This window comes from Mytilus edulis, chromosome 7 (assembly GCF_963676685.1).
Source record: "Mytilus edulis chromosome 7, xbMytEdul2.2, whole genome shotgun sequence".
Classification (NCBI taxonomy): Eukaryota; Metazoa; Mollusca; class Bivalvia; order Mytilida; family Mytilidae; genus Mytilus; species Mytilus edulis.
In genome coordinates, this window is record NC_092350.1 from 78,271,302 (window position 1) to 78,292,258 (window position 20,957).

The following is a 20,957-nucleotide window of genomic DNA, read 5'->3' on the forward strand; positions in this document are numbered from 1 at the left end:
GCTAGTTTTGTTAAAATTTTGTTCTTTATTTCCGTATTTTACTTATGAATGGACTTAGCTTTTCTTCTAGATGCAATACATATAGTCTGCAGTTAAAGTTTTTAAAACAATTATTAGATTCATAAACTATCCTGGTTTTTTTTACAAAACTTGGACAATCAAAAGCTAGTATAGAGAGGAATATCTTTATTATTTTTTTCTCAGTTTTGTTGAGGCTTTGATTAACATCAAAAGTAGGCGAGATACCAGGTTCAACGGAATCCTTACAAATTTGATATACAGTAAGCACAGTTTTTTTTTAATTCAATTTTTTTTTAATTATTAAAGTTCTGTTATAAAAGTCTGTTGGAAAACATGTTTTTTTTGTTCTATTAAACTTTTTTGTGTGTTGCATAATGTAAAAGGATAATTTTGAGGATAACTAGATTATTTAAATTTTTCTAACTGCATAAAATAAAAAAAGTTTCAACTTTAAATATGAAACAAACAATATTTCAAGAGAAGCAACGTTCCCACTTAAAAATGTTTTATTTTAGATTTTGCCTGATTTCACAACTTTTGAAATCATAAAAATTGTCACTTTAATTAAAATTAATAATTCAAGAGAAACAATTCCCTAATTTCATGTTATTTAAATTGCAATAAAAACACAGAGGTTTAATTTGTTTATTTAATATTTTTATCTAAATTCACATTTCGCCTTAATTCAATTCCCATCTGGCCTTAGTATATTTTTTTTTATCTTTTTTACCTGGAATTTCCAGTTAAGGCGAAATGAGAACACACCCATTATTACAAACCTATGTGAGGTCCTTAAGGCTTTTTATTTTATGCAGTGATGCTATTGTTTGTGATAATTGCGATATATGGTGTCATATTGGATGTGTAAATATAAGTCCATCTATGTATGAAAAGTTTGGAAATTCATCAGCACTTTGGATATGCCCGATATGTGATACTCCTAATCACTCTAGAACCATTTTTCAATCATACCTCTCATCAGGTAATTCTGTTTTGAACCCTAACTCATATTCAGTTCTTTCAGATAGTTCAGCTTTTTCCTTAAGCTTCAATATAAATGATAGTCATGAAAATTTTGGAGACCCAGTTGCTACATCATCACCAAAACCACCAGTGATTAATCAATTAAAAAATAAAAATATTAATAGACAAAACTCATTAAGAGTTCTTCAGATTAATTTTAGAAGTTGTAAGAATAAAGTTCCTCAAATTGAAAATTTATTAACGTCATCTAAACCAGATATTATTATTGGTAATGAAACTTGGCTAAACAAAGATGTATTATCTTCTGAAATTTTTCCAAACACACTATTTGAAGATGTATTCCGAAACGACCGGGTCGGAAAAGAAGGTGGAGGTGTATTAATCGCCATTAAAAAAGGTATTATTTGCCAAGAAGTATATAAAAGCAAAAATGTAGAACTTATTGCTGCCCAAATTAATGTAACTGATACCAAATCCTTAATTATTATTTCTGCATATAGACCACCAAATAAAAATGATTTGAATATCTAAAACAAATGATCATTGAAATTAATGAACTTATGTTAAAATTTAAAAATTCCACCTTCTGACTTGGTGGTGACTTTAACCTTCCAGACATAAAATGGCCGGAGCAAAATATATCTGGCTCAATGTATACTAAGGAGCTGAATGAAGCATTTATAGATATGCTGAACAACTTAGGCATTGAACAAATGGTTGATTTTCCAACTAGGAAAGATAATATCCTTGACCTTTTCTGCACAAACCAACCTGCATTGATAACAAAAATAAAATCTATACCAGGTATATCTGACCATGATATTGTATTAGTGGATGCAATCTGCAAGCCCCAAAGATCTAAACCATCACAACATAAAATTTATCTATGGAAAAAGGTTGATATTAAAAAGATAAAAGACATAACATCTCATTTTATACCTGAACTTTTATCTCAGGCTAATGAAAAATTAAATATTGACCAATTATGGAATAAATTCAAAGAAGGTAGTAATAAAATAATAGATGATAATGTACCAAGCAAAATAACCAAATCTAAGTACACCAACCCTTGGGCAAATAGGGATATAGACCATTTATGTAAAAAAACAACGTAAAGCTTACAACAAAGCTAAAAAAAAGCTGGTAAACAAGAACATAAAGATAAATATAAAAAGTTAAAAGCTACTGCTCAAAGAGAAATCAGAAGAGCCCAGAGCACGTACATGCAAGAAATAATTAGCCGCCAGTTAGAAGAAAAACCTAAATCTTTCTGGCAATTTATAAAAAGCAAAAAAACAGAAACATCTGGAGTGTCACCATTAAGAGGAAAGGATGGTTTATTATATAGTGAGCCGAATACACAAGCTAACATCCTAAATGAACAATTTAAAAAAGCTTTTACTACCGAAGATACATCCTCTATGCCAAATAAAGGTACTAGTCCCCACCCCACTATGCAAGACATATTTATTAGTAAAAATGGCTTATTAAAGTTACTTAAACACTTAAATCCACACAAAGCCACTGGCCCTGATAATCTGACAGCATATTTTTTACATAATTTTGCAGAAGAATTGTCTCCATTTTTGACATTCTTTTTCTAAAAATCTATTGATACTGGTAAAATCCCAAATGATTGGAAGCAGGCTAATGTTGTACCAATATTTAAAAAAAGGTGACAAGCATAACGCTATTAATTACAGACCAGTTTCATTAACTGCAATATGTTGCAAAATTCTAGAACACATTTTAACAAGCAACATAAGGAAACATCTTACAATTAACAATATATTAAATGATAGTCGACATGGGTTTAGAAGTAAAAGGTCTTGTGAAACCCAACTTATCATCAGCATACAAGATCTTGCAAAATCATTGGGATATGGTAACCAAATAGATGTCATACTTTTAGATTTTTCTAAAGCTTTTGATAAAGTCCCCCATCAAAGATTAGCCCAGAAATTAGAATTTTATGGTATTAGAAATCAAAATTTAAATTGGATAAATGACTTTTTAGCTGACAGGAAACAGCAAGTACTATTAAATGGTGTTAAATCTTCAAAATTAGCTGTTGACTCTGGTGTGCCTCAGGGAACAGTTTTAGGCCCAACATTATTTTTACTCTTTATTAATGACCTACCCGAACATGTAACTTGCAATGCAAGACTTTTTGCAGATGACTGTTTATTGTATAGAAATGTAAATAATAGTTCTGATGCACAATTACTTCAAAAAGATTTATCTAGTTTAGTAAAATGGGAAGAGGACTGGCAAATGAATTTTAATCCTGAGAAGTGTTATGTAATCCATATTTCTAAAAAAAGTAAACCTTCCTCTTTTGATTATATATTGCACAATCATGTTTTAGAAGCAGTAAAAGACAGTAAATATTTAGGCGTAACTATAAGCCATGATCTTGATTGGGGAACACATATAAACAATATTACTTGTAAGGCAAATAAAACCTTAGGTTTTCTTCGTAGGAACCTGAAAAACTGCACACGTAATGTTAAAAACCTTACTTACACATCTTTTGTCCGTCCGGTCGTCGAATACTCTTCCCCTGTCTGGGATCCGTACAAAAAACAACACATCACTCAGGTTGAGCAGGTACAGCGTAAGGCAGCCAGGTTTGTCTTCAATGATTATAAAGACAGATCACCTGGTGCAGTTTCAAATTTAATTAAATCTTTGGAATGGGAAAATTTAGAAATAAGAAGGAAAAAAGCTAGATTAACTATGCTGTATAAAATAAATTGGGGGTTAGTTGAAGTTCCTAAGGACAATTTAACAATATCTGATAGACGTACTAGGGGGAAACATAAATTTAGGCAAATATCAACAAATAAAGACTTCTATAAATTTTCATTTTATCCTCGCACTATTTCGGACTGGAACTCACTACCTGAAGCAATAGGTATGTCTGACATCCTGGAATCCTTCAAAAGTGGCATATCCACTCTAACACTTGAAGGATCCACAACAACTTATTAAAACTACAAAGCCACTGTACATAATGTATATATGTTACTGTTAACGATTTTTCTTTGTCATATTATTTTTAAATTAAGTCCATATGTACATAGCACACAAGTTCCGGGAAGTTTACACTCCTACCTAGGAGTCTACTCCCGTAGATGATGATTATTATATGCGCCTTCTCTCCGTATATTAAAAATCATATTGTTTTAGAGCTCGTAAATATAAGAGCAATGTTCACGAACTGTTAATTTGAACAAACTGATTCTGATTGAGGTTATCGACATAACAATGAAGTAAGAAATGAAAGATTTTTTTTATAAATCAAAACAGAACAAAATATGAATATTTATACAGTTGTGAACACTAATAGTCGCTGTGTGTCCTTTGACCTTATTCAATTGAAAGTGTTTTAAAGCTAAATTGCTTGGTGAACTCCCCACCAACAGTTCAAACCCCCAGCAATACCCCACATAAACAAACGCAACATATTTCACAAAAGTGCACACGCTGAAATGTCTCGCCTTTTTTTAACTAATCATTGATATCATGTTGATAGTCGTTAATATAAAGCTTTACTACAACTAGCATATAACTTAACATGATCAAAGAAAATGAGGTCAATGTATTATAAACCAAACAAGAAATACATGTACACCTTACAATCATGCAATACACTAAAAATAGTTGACTTATTGCTTATAGTTTCTAAGAAACAGACTTAAGCAAAAAAACTAAACATTGATCAATGAACCATGAAAATGAGGACAAAGTCAGATAAACCATGCAAAGCAGACATGTACAGCTTACAATTCTCACATACAACACATATAGTTGACATATTGCTTAAAGTTTAAGAAAAACAGACCAAAACCCAAAACTTAACTCTGGGCAATGCACCTGAAAATGAGGTCAAAGTCAAATAAAACTCGCGAGACTGACATATACATCACAAAATATTTCCATACACTAAAAATAGTTGACCTATTGCATATAGTATTAGAAAAAAGACCAAAATTCATAAACTTAACAGTAGCCACTGAACCATAAATGAGGTCAAGGTTAGATGACATCTGCCTGCCAGACATATTCTCCTTCCGATCATTCCATACACCAATATAAAAGACCTATTACATACAGTATAAGAAAAACAGACCAAAACACAAAACTTAACTACAACCACTGAACCATGGAAATGAGATCAAGGTCAACTGCAACCTGCCAATTGGACATGTACATCTTACAGTCCTTCCATGCACCGAATATAATAAACTTACTACTTATTGTATCTGAGATATGGACTTGAACACCAAAATTAATCTTGTTCACTTATCCATAAAATGAGGTCTAGGACAACTGAATACTGTCTGAAGGGCATGAGGACTTTTCAAGGTACGCACATACCAAATATATTACTCATACAAAGACAAAAATTAACATTTAAGGAATGACTGTAATATTTTTTCTGTCTATGAAAAAATAACACCAAAAATGTGGTGCACACTGAATAACCCGCGTAGCGCGTTATTTTAAAGTGTCCACTACATTTTTTGATGTTATTTCTGCATAGACAGAAAAAATATTACAGTCATTCCTTATAATTTAATTCTAAATTCCATTTTAAACTGGAGTAAACCATGAAAAAAATCGTTAATGACGTCACGGTCACATGACAAAATTATGTCTATGAGCTGATAAACATAACATCGTCATCCAACCAGAAGACGCGTTACTTCCAAAATTAAATTATCATAAAATATCTTATCTTTTTTCAAGTAGTCACTAAAGCATGATAATGAAGTCCAGGACAATTGACATGTAACAGACAGAAACTTCGTATCCTGAGGCATCTATATATAAAGTATGAATCATCTAGGTCTTCCACCTTCTAAACTATAAAGCTTTTAAGAAGTTAGCTAACGCCGCCGCCAAATCATTATACCTCTGTCAAGCTTTCTGCGACATACGTCGCAGGCTCGACAATATCACATAAATCAAAATTCAATGTTAAACTATTGTAAATGTCTGTGTCATTTTGGTCTTTTGAGGACAGTTGTCTCATTGGTAATCATACCACCTCTTCTTTTTTATATGTAAAAATTTTATTACCTCATGCCTAATATGTCGCTGGTGTTGACACGTTATTTCCTATGTAGCATTTTTGTGTCTAGTTGATTAATGGGAATAAACAACTCACACAATAATTACCAGAACAGAAAAGAAATGGGATAACCGTATTAATATGATAATAAGATTTTTTTTACAGGTCTTCTAATGTCAGTCCTTGGTCTCTAACAAGGCCATACAACTCACAAAACATTGTAAATTGGCGCAAATATCAAAACAGTATTAAAACATGTAAAATAATAGCCATCAATAGACCTATACAATCTTAATTTTTAAATCCATTCAGTCGCCTAGAAGTCTGAAAAGAGAATAATGTTCTGTTTTAGTATTCAATTAGAAAGAGAATTGAAAAATTGATTGTTTTTTACTTTGCATGATAAAAAATTGTCTAACAAGATTTCTTAATTTTTTTTCTCTCTTTTTGTTCTTTTACGCCATCTTTTCAACCAACTGAAGGAACAATAAAGACTGACTGAAATTTCTAAAAACAAGTCATCATATTTAAATATTGAAATGGTCAACCAATTCACTAACGAAACACAAGCATTAAAACTAGTCGATGTTGTTTTATAACTAAGCCTTTGCTTGTAGCAAAATACTGTAAATAAATATATGGATATGTGGTATGAGTGCCAATGAGACAGCTCTCCATGATGAAGAGCTGTCTCATTGGCACTACATTTGTAAAAGTTAATTATTATAGGTCAAAATAAGGTCTTCAACACGGAGCCTTGGTTCACACCGAACAGTAAGCTGTAAAGGGCCCCGGAAATGACTAGTGTTTAACCAATGAAATAGGAACACGACGGTTTAATCTATATAAGAAAAATCCCGAGAAACACTTATGAACCACATCCACTTAGAACAGGTGCAAACAAATGCAGCGGTTTTAAAATTTTAATAGGTACCTCCCTTAACCTTTACCTAAAATAATAGTGTAACATCACAACATAGAAAGGCACACTTTAAAATATCAATTGAAAGAGCGTAACTCAATCAAAAGACATATTAACACAAACGTCGATGAACATTCCTGAACAAATGAATCTGATCTATGACACAATGTATATACAAAATCAAAAATATAAGGGTCAGATGTTAAACGATACCAGAAACACAACCATAACATTGGACAACATGCCGCCAAATATAATAACGTATACAGTAATGAAATACAGAATATTGTTTTTACAAAATAGATAGTTTTGTTGTTCATAGTACGAGAACAGAAGAGGAAATCATGCCAAACACTTATCAAAACTGGTATATATTAAAAATAGAGAAACGAGAATTAAAGCTAAATATGTAAACGTTAATTAACATAAAAGCATTACAAATTGTGTCAACAGGTCGAGTTAATACGAAACGACGATTTGAGAGTTCTCGCAACTACTGGAAGCTAACACAATTAATTATAAAAAAAATCATGCATCAGAGTCTAATATCAACTAAAACACATCCCAGGTATTTAGTATGTTATCGTCATGAACAGTCAAAGCAGACAACTTGTGTAATGCCAAAACTAAAAGTATCAACATTTAGTAGGATAGTTAGGAGTTAACCTTTTAATAAATAAGTACAATGTTATACATAGATAGAGTAATCTCGTTATAGAAAAATAAACCCCGTTTCTACTAAAGTTAATTTAGTTATGTTTTAATTTTCTGATGACAAAATCGACATTTGCCAAACTATAGTAAACTATAATCAAAGATATTATTACAATATTAGTAAGATAACCTTTACTTAAAAGTTTCTTTAAAGGTTCGATGATTTTACACGAATCACATATATGAAGTGATTTCTGCGCTATTATGTTATCACATGTTGAAAAAAAAACCGGTATTTCACGTCCTAAATTTTACGGTAATAAAAATATGATCAGCTAATTCCTGTTTAAAACATTCAGTTATGGGGAGTCATCTGAAATCTTATTTTTTCAAAACATATATGTGTACTATGTATTTTCCTTTGCTGGTGGCGTATGATTATTTTTAATTCTGATTCGAAAAAGATAAATTTTGATATAGATTACTGGCCGAACGTCGACCTTCTATGTCATTTGGTCTCTTGTGCAGAGTTCTCTTATTGGCATTCGTGCCACATCTTCTTATCTATATCTTTTAACCTAAAACAAGGGTTGTAATTGACTACCTACGATATACAAATTGCCATTTCCGGTGTCATATGATAGCTTTTAGATTACACCGATTAGAAAAATATATGGTTTCCTTATACTTTAGCTTGTAATAAAGAAGACCTTTTGGTATTTCCGGTTTACAAAATGTAACTTTTGGTTCATATGAAAGTCTAGGGTTTACATGAAATTGGTGAGGAGTTGCGATAACCAGATCAATTCAGTAGTTAGAAAATACATGTACATTGACCTCAATTTCTTGCTTACTGACCAAAAACCTCATATCAAAATCTTCTAGTTTTATTTGATTTGATATTTATCAATTACTCGAAATACTACTCATTTTTAACACGAAAAGGAAAACAACTCTTATTACAAGTGACAAATATAGAAAATTATCCTGAGTATTTAACTTTAACTCCTATATGGAAAAGTGTTTGATTAAATTGGTAAGTTATAAAAGATCTAATCGACATACTACGAAACAAAAGCCATATTTCAGAATCAAATGTGATGGAAGAAAAACAAATATATCCAGATGTAAAATCACAAAAAGTCTAAACGACCGAATTATGAACTAAATGAGTAAATTTATTTGAAGCTTTGTGTTTTACTGATTTTTTTTTCACAGAATCATGCCATTAATTTTAGTATGAAATATAATCTAGTTTTTCTAATTGATTGTTATTCACGAATCAGGTATAGAGAGACATAAATTGTGAAATACTATCTCTTTTGTATGATATTCTGAAAAGTGTCAATTATTAATAACCCTTTATGTACTTTCTTAAATGTTTTAATAACGACGTCAAATTGTTGCCTAAACATGTCATCTGAGACAATTAGACATTTGCGGAAACTAGGTCTATACCTAGGATTACACTTTAGACTTACGATTACAGGTGACTAAAACAAGGGGTCATCTCAAAATTCAAAAACAAACAAAAAATATTGATTCAAAATAGCAATTGGTGTCTTCAACATGTTAAAGTTGCATGTGTCCGATGCGCTTTTCTGGATTTACCATCAGGACCGCACAAAGCCGCATATTTAAGGACAAGGATTTATAAGGACCGAAGGTGTAGATAGATGTATGATATATATATAAAATGACTGAATAAATAGTCAACGATTAACCTTACAGGGCGATGGATCATGTAATATGATTCTGTACACTACAAAATATAATATATAACAAGTCAAAAAGGGTACAACATCACCATTAAATAACTACAAAATGAACAAATATTAGATATTTCGGATAACAGATATCCTTCTTCAATAATAACACGATGTAAAATGAATCATGTCAATATATTCAAATTGAGACACTATCAAAATCTTGAACGTTTATACAATTTAAGCGGACACAACAGACGCTGGTACAATTTTAAAATTTCCAAACACGGGGCAAAAATTACATGGATATGCCAATTGAAAATAGTTATTTACGATGTGAACTGACACAACTCTAAATTTCCAAAGGTTCTGACAGCTTAGATGTGATAACTGCATGGAGGGCAGTCCTCATACAAAAAAAATCAAAAATGCCCTAACCGATCCAAGTTGGTATGATATTTCAAATTTGACAACGGTAGGGCAATTGCAACAGAAGCTACATATTTAAGCCTCCCAAACGAATAGCAGTTTAACAATGATTAGAAAAATAAGTTTTATCTAATAAGGTAAAATAATTGAACGTGGCTACGTACTTATACATCCATCCCAAATGAATGGAGCCCTGTAATTTAAACTGGTAATTAAAAAAAATCTTCAAACTGTAAAGCCAGTACGGAAGTTGGAGTTACTGGAAACAAGTGATGACAGGAAAATGAGTGACTCATTCTATGTTTTTTTCATTTATGCCCTCTGGGGAAACTGTCCTTAACTTTCTTATCCAAAATCTTTCCCTAGCGACTCTGTCGACCTTCGACCAACCCTCGTTGAGGTTTATGATTGTGATGGTAAGGTTTTTGAGATCAGCTTGGGCGTGCCCAGGTGATCTCAAATGACGACTTACGGGTAGGTCGGGCTTGCAAGTGTAGTCACTTCGATGACCATTCATGCGTTTTTTGAATGGCTGCTCTGTCTCGCCAACATACTGCATGCCATATTGACACTGAAGGAGGTATACAACATTCTGGGTTTTGCAAGTTACATAATATATATATTATCAACAGGAGCAATAGACTTTTCCCGCGAAACAGGGTACTTTTAATGAATGGTTAGTATACGAAAACCAGCAAAACTATTGTTCAGAGGATACTCTACAAACTGTGTCATTTAAAATAGTAATGTTGGTGTCGTTTTTGTTATGCATGATTATAACTTTGTATCCGCAACTGTTGCCTTGCTGACTTAAATAGATTGTGATTATTTTAACAATTTATTCTTGCCTGCTACACTTTTGCATTTTTATCCCTAACAATCAATTGAACAGATTTGCGTATAAACTTTGTGTTGAATTGAAGAACGTCGCAATGAGAGATCACAGGCTGTTCCGGGGGTTGGAACGCCCCTTTTCGTGCCGATCAATGCTTTTGAATAGGGACATATGGTCTGACTTTTTCACCTTTTATCTTAGGTTAGAATCCCCTAACTTTTGAAAATGGCTGGATCGACCCCAGCGTCGCCAGTGTACTCTATATTACAATTCCATGAAAATAGTACCAGTCTCGGAACAGGGATTAAGCTCATGTTTCGAGCATACCAGTCCCACCCATTTTCATGGGAATAATTATCGACAACGCGTAATAAAACCCGTCCATACTGAATGATTCCCAAGATCTTTATTATAATAATCGCATAAAAGAAAAACAACTTTGAACTCGTTTGTCATTTTTTGTTTGTTGCTGTTGAAAACATAGATAGCAGTTTTAACTACTTGAGTACACCTATTCTTACATATCAATTGAGTCTGGCGAACAGTATAAAATATATTTCCGACAGTTCGTTGATAACTGTTTTTTTGGGTTTGTTTGTTTTCGGTTTTTTTTTTTTGGGGGGGGGGGGGGGGGGGTTCTCGAATAATTGTGATTTTGTTTTGTCTATTGAAACCAAAAACGTAGACAAAAGTATTTGTCCTATTCAGCAAAAATAAAATATATCAAAATTAATACCAAACGGCAAGTGAAATTTTATGAAGAATAAATAGCCCAAAAATACCCTTCCGCTGTATTTCCTCATTCTCTTTAAACCAAATTAAAAGATATAAACTATATGTCTTAGCATACACATGGATGATGCTAACATGCTCCATGGTTGATTGCACCTTTCATAACACAAAGTGTTGCTGACTTTTTTTTCAGCAATTGTCTCAATCTAGCTACTGCAACGATAATTGCGATATTTTGTGTGTCTCATGTTAATTGTTAGTTCATTCTGTCATACTTCGAACAGTATTTTCAACCTGGATAACACCGTATACACTCATGCTAACACATTGCTGCAAATATATAAGAAAACAAGAATGTGTCCAAAGTACACGGATGCCCCACTCGCACTATCCTTTTCCATGTTCCATGGACCGTGAAATTGGGTAATAATCTAATTTGGCATTAAAATTAGAAAGATTGTACTATAGAGAACATATGTACTAAGTTTTAAGTTGATTGGATTTCAATTTCATCACAAACTACCTTGACCAAAAACTTTAACCTGAAACTCCAACTTTCATTTTCTATGTGAACCGTGAAATCGGGGTCAAAAGTCTAATTTGGCTTTAAAATTAGAAAGATCATATCATAAGCAACAAGTGTACTAAGTGTCAAGTTGATTGGACTTCAGCTTCATCATAAACTACCTTGACCAAAAACTGACGAACGGAGCCACAGACCAGAAAACATAATGCCCTTCGTAGGTGGGGCATAAAAATCATTGTTCAACTACAGAAAAAACATCACTATCGTTACATTGTTTTGGATCGACGGTTTATTTTTACACTTTGAGAAAGCCCAAGATTTAAATGCTACCTGTAAGTGTAATTGTATTCCTAATCGTAGGTGACAGTTTCCGCAAATGTCTATAACTACCAATTGTCTCGTCATCATTACTCCAACAGGCGCCCCTTATGTAATCTTAAACACATTAAATTCACGGAGTATTCCACGAAAGACAAGTGTGTCCCTGTCATATTTATTCATTTTTTTAAATTTTTTTTTTATCATATTTTATTGAAATCTGTACATTTGTTAGTTTAAAAACATCAAGTACCGGTACTTTATCCCGGCCTCGTTAAGATTATATAAATAACACATAGCTGAGAGGGTGATAGAGCAGATTGGTACCCCGAGAAAACATTGTCAACCGCGGCGAAGCCAAGGTTGACAATGCTTTTTCAAGGGGTACCAATCTGCTCTATCACCCTCTCAGCTATGTGTTATTTAATTTATTATACTGAACGTCCTACCATTTTTGTCTTTTACAGATTAATTTTATTTCAAAAGGATTTTCTATGACGTCAAGTACATAACAACGTTACGAGTGTTAGAAATAAACAACAAGATGGTTTATTTTTTTTCATTTTGACAGTTAAATAATAAAATTTGATCCAGAACGTAAACTTAAGCATTGACTTTGTATTCATCTACTTGATGTAAATTCAATCCATTGTCCTTTAAATTGTCGATTTTTGATTGGTTTAGACGAGAGGGTAACATTCAAAAAAATTGTCACCCTCTCAGCTATGTGATAGAGTAAAATGACACCCTCGTATTAGCCAATCAAAATATGGCATTTTAACGTGAAGTATAATAATAGTAAATAACATATTTATACAGCTGTTAGTTTTTGTTATTCATTCTTAGATGGACATGCAAGGAAGAGCTAACAGACGATAGAAGATCTATTCACGATAGATTAATTACTTATATTAAGTAAGAAAACTAAGCGGTTGATTTTCAATTCTTACCAACTTGTATCTACTAATTCCCGTCTGCTGTCACGATAAGCTATTAATAGCAATTATAATATAGGATATTTCCTCTAATAATTGCATTTAAATTGAAATTCGTTGTCAGGAACATAGTAAATGTTTCGTTTCTGATGTGATGGATTAAAAGTGACAGAAAGTAATAGTCTATGATTTGACATACGAAATGATTTCCTTTGATCCGAGTCTGTAGGAGTGTCAGTCTATTATGAGAGTCAAATATATAACTGATGCCAAAATATTACACACCCTCAGAACTTAATAACATCTTCTAAACACTGAACCATACACAGTTCTCTCAGAACCGTCAAGTTTATTGCAATTATGATAACTCCCACTATCTTCATTGTCTTTCACTAGAATATGATTTTATCTAAGCACCGGAAAATATCACAGAAGTGAAACCTATATTCAAACAATTTAAGATTTGTTAAGAAGAAGTTATTTTGTCCAATATAAAAAAGAAAGATTTAGTTAATATTGTGCATAACGATATATCTGAGAGTTTCAACAATACTCCTCAAGACTGCCGACTGCCATGGGGATTTCCAAATAGACAGATAACCAGATGTAACAAAATGGATCTTAATTATTAATCTTATACCAAACAGAAAACAGTAAACTTGCGGAAAATATGGTAATACGCAAACATAAGGTGCAAAAATGTGTATACCAAATCCTGATTTGGACAATTGTTTATCAGTGATGATTGGAATCGAGTATTTGAATGGCCATATTATTAACCGCAATTTAGGATAGACTCTTGAAATTTGAAGAGTCGAAATAGAATAAACAGATTATATAAACATTATTAGTATCTATTCATTTCATTTAAGTTTGAATATAGCTTATTTTTATGTTGATTTATAAATGGACTTGAAACATATGACGTTAGTCGCTTGAAATGGGACAATAAAGGTAATGTCCTCTCAGTATGAATTAATATGATTTTATTGTCATCAGCAAATGCTGAACAGATACATGCAGACCTTTTAATGTATATTTCTGTCACAGCGTCAGGCCGGACGTTCGGCCATTGTTTTTCAATTTGCCAATATTTCTTTTCACGATTGATTTTTTCTAAAGTCAATTGAATTCGGTATTTACTTCCCTATGAAATAAAATGATAATTTTCTACTCCTCGGTCACCTGTTTGATTTCAATACAAATTTAATGATATTTGACACAGACTTAATGTACTGTTTGAATGGCGACCGGATATTGTTGAACCGGTTGTAATTACACAAGTCAGTTGTCTAGAACGAACAGTTACTTAAAATCACTTTTCTCTTAAAGAGTCATTTTCTCCTTAAAACAACTTTTACCTTTTTCTGTTGATTATTTGCCGCTTAAGATAAATTATTTGTTTGCAAGCTTGACAGTGGCGTAGCTAATGAAACTATATGTCAGAAATTAAAAGTCAACCAGTACAACATTCTGTTGAAACAAAAGAAAGAAAAAAAGCCTATTACACCAACATGAAAGGATGTTTTATTGAATAACTCCTGTGTTATGTTTCAGTGTCATGCTACTACATAGTAATGCCCATAGTTTGTTAGTCAAACGTTCTAGTTCTTTTTTTCAGGATCAATGCTAGGAAAATTAAAGAAACGAAATTACGATACGCTACAACAAACATTACGGAAACATCATGGTTACTATAGATACAGACCAGATAATTTTATAGATAGGTTATTTCAAATGTTTGACAGAAATGGTAAGTATCTTAATGTATATCATCAGTAAATATATGAACTACTGCATTTTGTGTCTTATTCTTGCTTATTTTAACGTCAGTAATTTTATATAAACCCATTGGTCAAGGTACATGTACATCTTGGATTTTATATATTTGTATATGTCATGGAAAGGTTATTAAACACTAATAAAACTGTACAAAATATTACAAGTGCAATTTTATTACAATTAGACAAAGATCATACACCAATATGTTAACACATCTGATTTCAAATTTATCTGTTTAATGAATATTTCATGCATGTAAAGGGAGCAAAGACTGTTATTATCTCAGTAATATTTATCTATCTGCGAAGTTAATTAATACATAAAATCGATGTCGTATTACTATTAAAGGTTTTCTTGTAATTTGAATGTTGTCAAAATTATGCAAATATTCAAATAAGTCCTGTATGCACGGTTTTTTTTTTTGCGTTTATTACAAATTTATAATGTGTTTCCGACAAATGATATTTCACTGATTGATTGTTGATCGCAAGCTTACTAACTTTCGAGTTTGTTGCCGAGGTTTACCAGGCTGTGACATTGATAAATAATGTTCACAGTAGATTAGTAAACTGCAAAGAACCGGAATAACAAAATTAATGTAAAACAATTAACACGAGATAACGAACGGTATTATTTATATACTAAATAATAGACAAAATTAGATATGATATACAGCAACAAACAGCAATCACTCAATAACAGGCTCCCGACTTGGAACAGGCACATAATGCATCTATTTGATTCAGTACAAGTATTTAAATTATTTTAATTGTATGGTGTTCTTATCAATATACTTTAATTTTCAGTAGATTTCCATACACATTCATTCTTTCATAAAGTACGGGATTCGAAATCGTTCTGATTTCGTACAAGCATTCTATAACAACGACAGCGATTGGTAATATGTGTCATTGTCGGATTTCTCTTTCAGATGATGGTTGTATACAGAAAAAAGAATTCGAAACAATAATTGGCTTCATCATTTCATAAATGCTCAACTGTTTAAATCAACATGAAATCAATCGAAACATGGAAGCAAAATCCAAACGACGTGCAGATTACAGTAAAAATATATCTGATAGTTCAAAAGACCTGGATTTTAAACTTTAAAGGAAGAACTTTTTATTCTTAAAATGTCCCAATTCTTGGCTACTGACAGTGAATGTTGTTAAGATCTAACTTCAGATCAGATATCGAAGAACATTTTTAGAGTTTTATAGAACATTGGCATATTTTTAAGCATCTAAAAAGCATTCCTTCTATATATGTTTTTAAAAACAAATTAATGGCATCTCGTTATTGATTGGAGTGTACAACTTGCTTTAATTTAGTGACGTATGATTTCATTTAATAGTTTTGACTGACAGGATCGGAGTAAGACATACAATAGACTAACTTTACACATGTTTCTTCAAGTGTGTATAAAAAATTATTCGACCGTACTTTTGACAATTACTTTTGTAAAATCGCATGTGATATAACTACTTAAAATCCGAGAGTCTATGTAACTAACTTGTATTGGATAATCCAACAAATGCAAGAATAAATCAGCTATTTGGGAAACAAATGTTTATGAAATACCTCTTAATTCGACGCTTAAATCTGTTTTGATATTGATATAAGTTATGAGTACTTCAGTTAAAGTTATCTTAGAATGACACATTATTATAAAATTGCACTGTTATGATTCACTGATATTTTCATGTATTTCATGATATTTTCTCTCCGATTATTCTTCATACAATGTTACAAGAAAAATATTGAATATAAGTAGATAAACTGTATAATGGTGTAACACTAATTTTTAACAAATTTAAGTAAATCTGTCAAGAGATCAACTAATTAAATTAAGTATAAAATGCATTTTTTTTTAATCTACTCTCCGACAACACATTCGTGAAGTTTTAGTTTATATACATATTTAAGCTACCGGTTAGATATTTTATTGTTAAAATGAATGTGGTTAAACTTATAATTCTTTAGCTTCCTACTTTATATAAATATACTAACAACGTTATGCTTCAAATATTATCGTTGTCATAGGTGATATATTAGCATAAAATCCTTTTTGCAAAAATAAGAATTCAAATACAAATCAATTAAAGATTTCCTGAAGTTGCCAGATAATTTCCTAATAGAGATTCTATTAAATCTTTAGAAGGAATTATCATTACCACGAACCCCTCAAAAAAGAAAACGACAATTTAATTGATATTGAACAAAATGATTCTTTTGAAAATATTAAAATTTATAATGTCCATGATTTCTTTTCTTAATAATAGTGTTTTCATGCCGTTTTGGAAGATCCAGCTGGGTTTCATAGTCCCTTTAATTTTCTTAAGGAGGAGAAAGGGGGTACACGAGGATTTTGGAATGAATATTCTTGCTTGAATCGATAATAAAAGAAAAATATTTTGCAAAATACAAAATGTCAAAGAATATTCTGTCCAGTAAAATAACAGGACATATTTGTTAACGAGAATGGAAATAAAATTTCGTACGGCGAAATAGATAAGCCATACCAGCAACAGGTGAAAATGGCAAACACAAAAATTCTGCACCTCCACCCAAGAAATCAAATGGTCGTCCCTTACAATGTGGTTGTGTTTTGTTATATATAAATATTTTCCAATTATGTTGGTAATTTGGTAAAGATGGCACATTTTCTATAATATCTGTTTAGTCTATCTGTTGTTTAATCCTTTCATACAATATAAAAGTTCTAGAGTCAGAGCTTGGCTTATTGTAAACATTGTTGAAGACATTATGTTTGACTTCTGAAGTTATGAATCTTGTTTTTGTTAGACCTGCGGTATCTATTCTTAGGGCTTTGCCTTAGATCTGATTATATTAACAAGTGCAGTATCTGTTTTAAAATCTATATTTAGAACACTATATTCTTTCCACAATCTCCAATATAATTATACTTAAGGTTTGATTGTTTTTCAATCTATAATTTAAAGGTTATAGTATTATCATACTGCCTTTAGTGACTGATGTTCGAGTAGGTGATCCCACGATAAAACGAGCAAGGTTGATATGTTTTCTAAGTGTTATAATCTACCATTGCGCCCCCCTCTTTGTTTTTATTGGAACTACATTGTATGTTGAACAATACATCGCATATGGAGAATGAGAAATATAATCATTTGGTATATCAGAGGCAGTAGCTCCGAATATGACATAATAATCTTTTCGTGCAATTAAACCCCGTGCTATGGTAGGTGGGTTGTAATAAAGAAAGAAAAAAAATCCTTAAACAAATTATCCAACAAAAATACCAACGATTATTGAAGAATTTTGCATAACGTATATTATCGCTATTTTACGAAATTTCCTTTTGATCTTAGTGACTGCTACTGTATGAGTGAATCACAGATAGAGTTAAGTATAATGTACGGACTATCGACAGAGAAAGTTAAGTATTATTATAATGTACACATTGTTTATTTACTAAACAATATCGATTCTTTATTGACGCTTTGGTGAACGAATACGACTATTTGATTTTGCCATATGATTGGGGATTTGAGTTTTACTCGGAGTTCAGTTTTTTTTGTAATTTTACTTCTCACAACAGTCATTATGTCTAATCTTGAAAGTTTTAAAGACACTACATTTCATTTTAATCAATCTAATTGCGGAAAAATACAAACATATTTTACCAATTTGCTAGTCTATAATTGTGCAAACTTTTATCAATGAATCTTATTTTATGAATCTGCGATTACAATGTATATTATTAATTTTTTATATTGCCTCACGTATTTATTTATATTGCACTTTCTTTTTAAGTTCTAAGATTAATTCTGTCATGCATATATAAATCTAGTTTTCACTGTTAATGTAATATATGATTTTAAAGAATACCATAAACTTTTATCTGTACATGGTATATCTTAAATTTGTAAAAAAAAAGACTTGTTACTGTACTACAAGCATTATAAAGTTTATTGGTTATAAGTGTAAGTATTAATTATAATTTTGTTGTTATGCAATGTTTTGTTATTATCAGAATGAATATTGTTGTTATATTATCAAACATAGTTGTTTTGATACAACAAAGGGCCTTTTAATTTTGTTTTAAATTCTAGATTTTTAATTTTAATTTTAAAAGCCTTATATTATTTACATTTTTTCACATATAGAAATAATCCACACAATCTGCTCCATAATTGTCAAAGGACATTTTTGTATAGATATCAATACAAAATAAATATGTTTTTCAGTATATTAAATGGTCCTTTAGGCACTATTTCAATTTAAACTCTTCACTTTACGTACACAAGAGGTCACTTCTACCTTACAACCATTTGAAATCTACAACAATTAAAAAAAATAGAGATCTATAAATTTCAACCGAAAATATACTTCGATACGGGTATTCTGCAACAAACATTTGCGGGTCAGAGTTTGTTCTTTGATAAATTTTACCAACATTTTTATGAAGGATTTGTTAGTTGTCTGTAAGCTTAAACCTTTTGGAGACTAACAACTTATATTAGTATCAATTATGAGTGTTAGTTATAAATCTTCTCATGTATGCAAAAGGTTTGCTCAAAATAGGGGTTTTAGTTTAATTATTATTAAGAATCACAACCACTCCCCTCCTTTTTTTTATTCCATGAATATCTGTTGAAATAGTTTTAGTAATATATATATTTTTTCAGTCATAATACTTAATCATTCATTTTATCAACATTTTGTAGAGAGAATGCTGATATTTATGTGTACTGTGATATCTGAGAATAATTGATTTTGTAATCAAATTGAAAGGACTTAATTATTTCTTCTTAACGACATAAATAAAAACGTATTTTAATGCAACTTTTTATTGCTTTTTTATTCCATTCCATTACAATTTCTTGATATTTCTCTGTAACTTTGAAAACTTGATATGTGTCACGTGATCTTTTTTATTTCCTGACATTTTATGCCGATACATATCAATTGTTGCGTGTGTTGTCTTACTTGATAATGTGTGGTTTTCCAATTCAATAGGTTTGTGAAAAATGGTTTGCCATGCCCTCTTTGTTGCTTTAATTCTGAACTTTATATCATATTTATCAGCCGTACAAATTTATGTATTTCAACATCACAAGATACCTGGCGTTACTTCTCAATGTACTCAGTTCACCTATTGTAATGCTACAATGTAACCTATATCATCACTAAGCTCTTTCTAATTTAAAGCAGCATTTCGATTATTTTTTTGATGAAAATTCTATATGAACGGCAATGAGACACCAAAAACCAAATGGAGTAGTGGATGTTGTTTATGAAAGAAAAACAACATCGTAAGCAAGTGGTATTTGAATCACAATATTAGCAATTCAAAATTCAAATCAACAAACATTGAAAAGCAACAAACAAAAATACAGCAACAAATAACTTAGGCCTTCAATCGCTTACCTGGCAAATAGACCCGATTATTGTCCATTGGAAGATAACTTCTGATGAGTTAAGCTTTTATTTTCATCAATCCCTTGATATTTCTAAACGTATAACAACATTATTGTTAAGCGTAACAGTGAAAATGTTCCTGGATCGAAAAAAAATCTAAAATGCATTTGGCACGTCATATTTTCATTAATAACCAACTTATTGACGACCTTCCATGATAACTTTCACAAAATGTTGTCAAATTTTAATTTAGGGGACAAGAACTAAGCAAGACTCTTGTAGGAGTCAATGGACAATTTCTGTCATATTTCCAGCTCATTTTAATATCATAACAAGAAAACTGTGAGCTACTGCGTATTGATGATACTCCCGCCTAAACATTTCGGTAAACAGGAATTTGAGTGATGAATCTGAAAACTCATCACACGGTATAGCTGACTTATATAAACCCTGAAAACAAATGTCTGAAATCCTTGTATTGTAGTTCCTGAGAAAAATGGGACGAAAAATGATACAAGTGTTCGTTTATCAGGAAGTTAACCACGAACACAATGTATCAACTGATATATGTAAACACCATACGAAGGGCCAGGGTATGTTACTGCTGAGAAATTAGAAATTGATACTAGT

At 31.3% G+C, this 20,957-nt stretch overlaps 1 long non-coding RNA gene across 1 annotated transcript in view; it reads left to right on the forward strand.

Annotated features, from left to right (window-relative positions):
* Nucleotides 1-19,725, forward strand: part of LOC139482326 (uncharacterized) — a 55,675-nt gene extending 35,950 nt beyond the window's left edge. The window contains exons 3-4 of the long non-coding RNA XR_011654836.1: nucleotides 14,764-14,895; nucleotides 15,856-19,725. This is a non-coding gene — a long non-coding RNA (uncharacterized lncRNA). The remainder of the gene's footprint in view (nucleotides 1-14,763; nucleotides 14,896-15,855) is intronic.
* The last annotated feature ends 1,232 nt before the right edge of the window (nucleotides 19,726-20,957 follow it).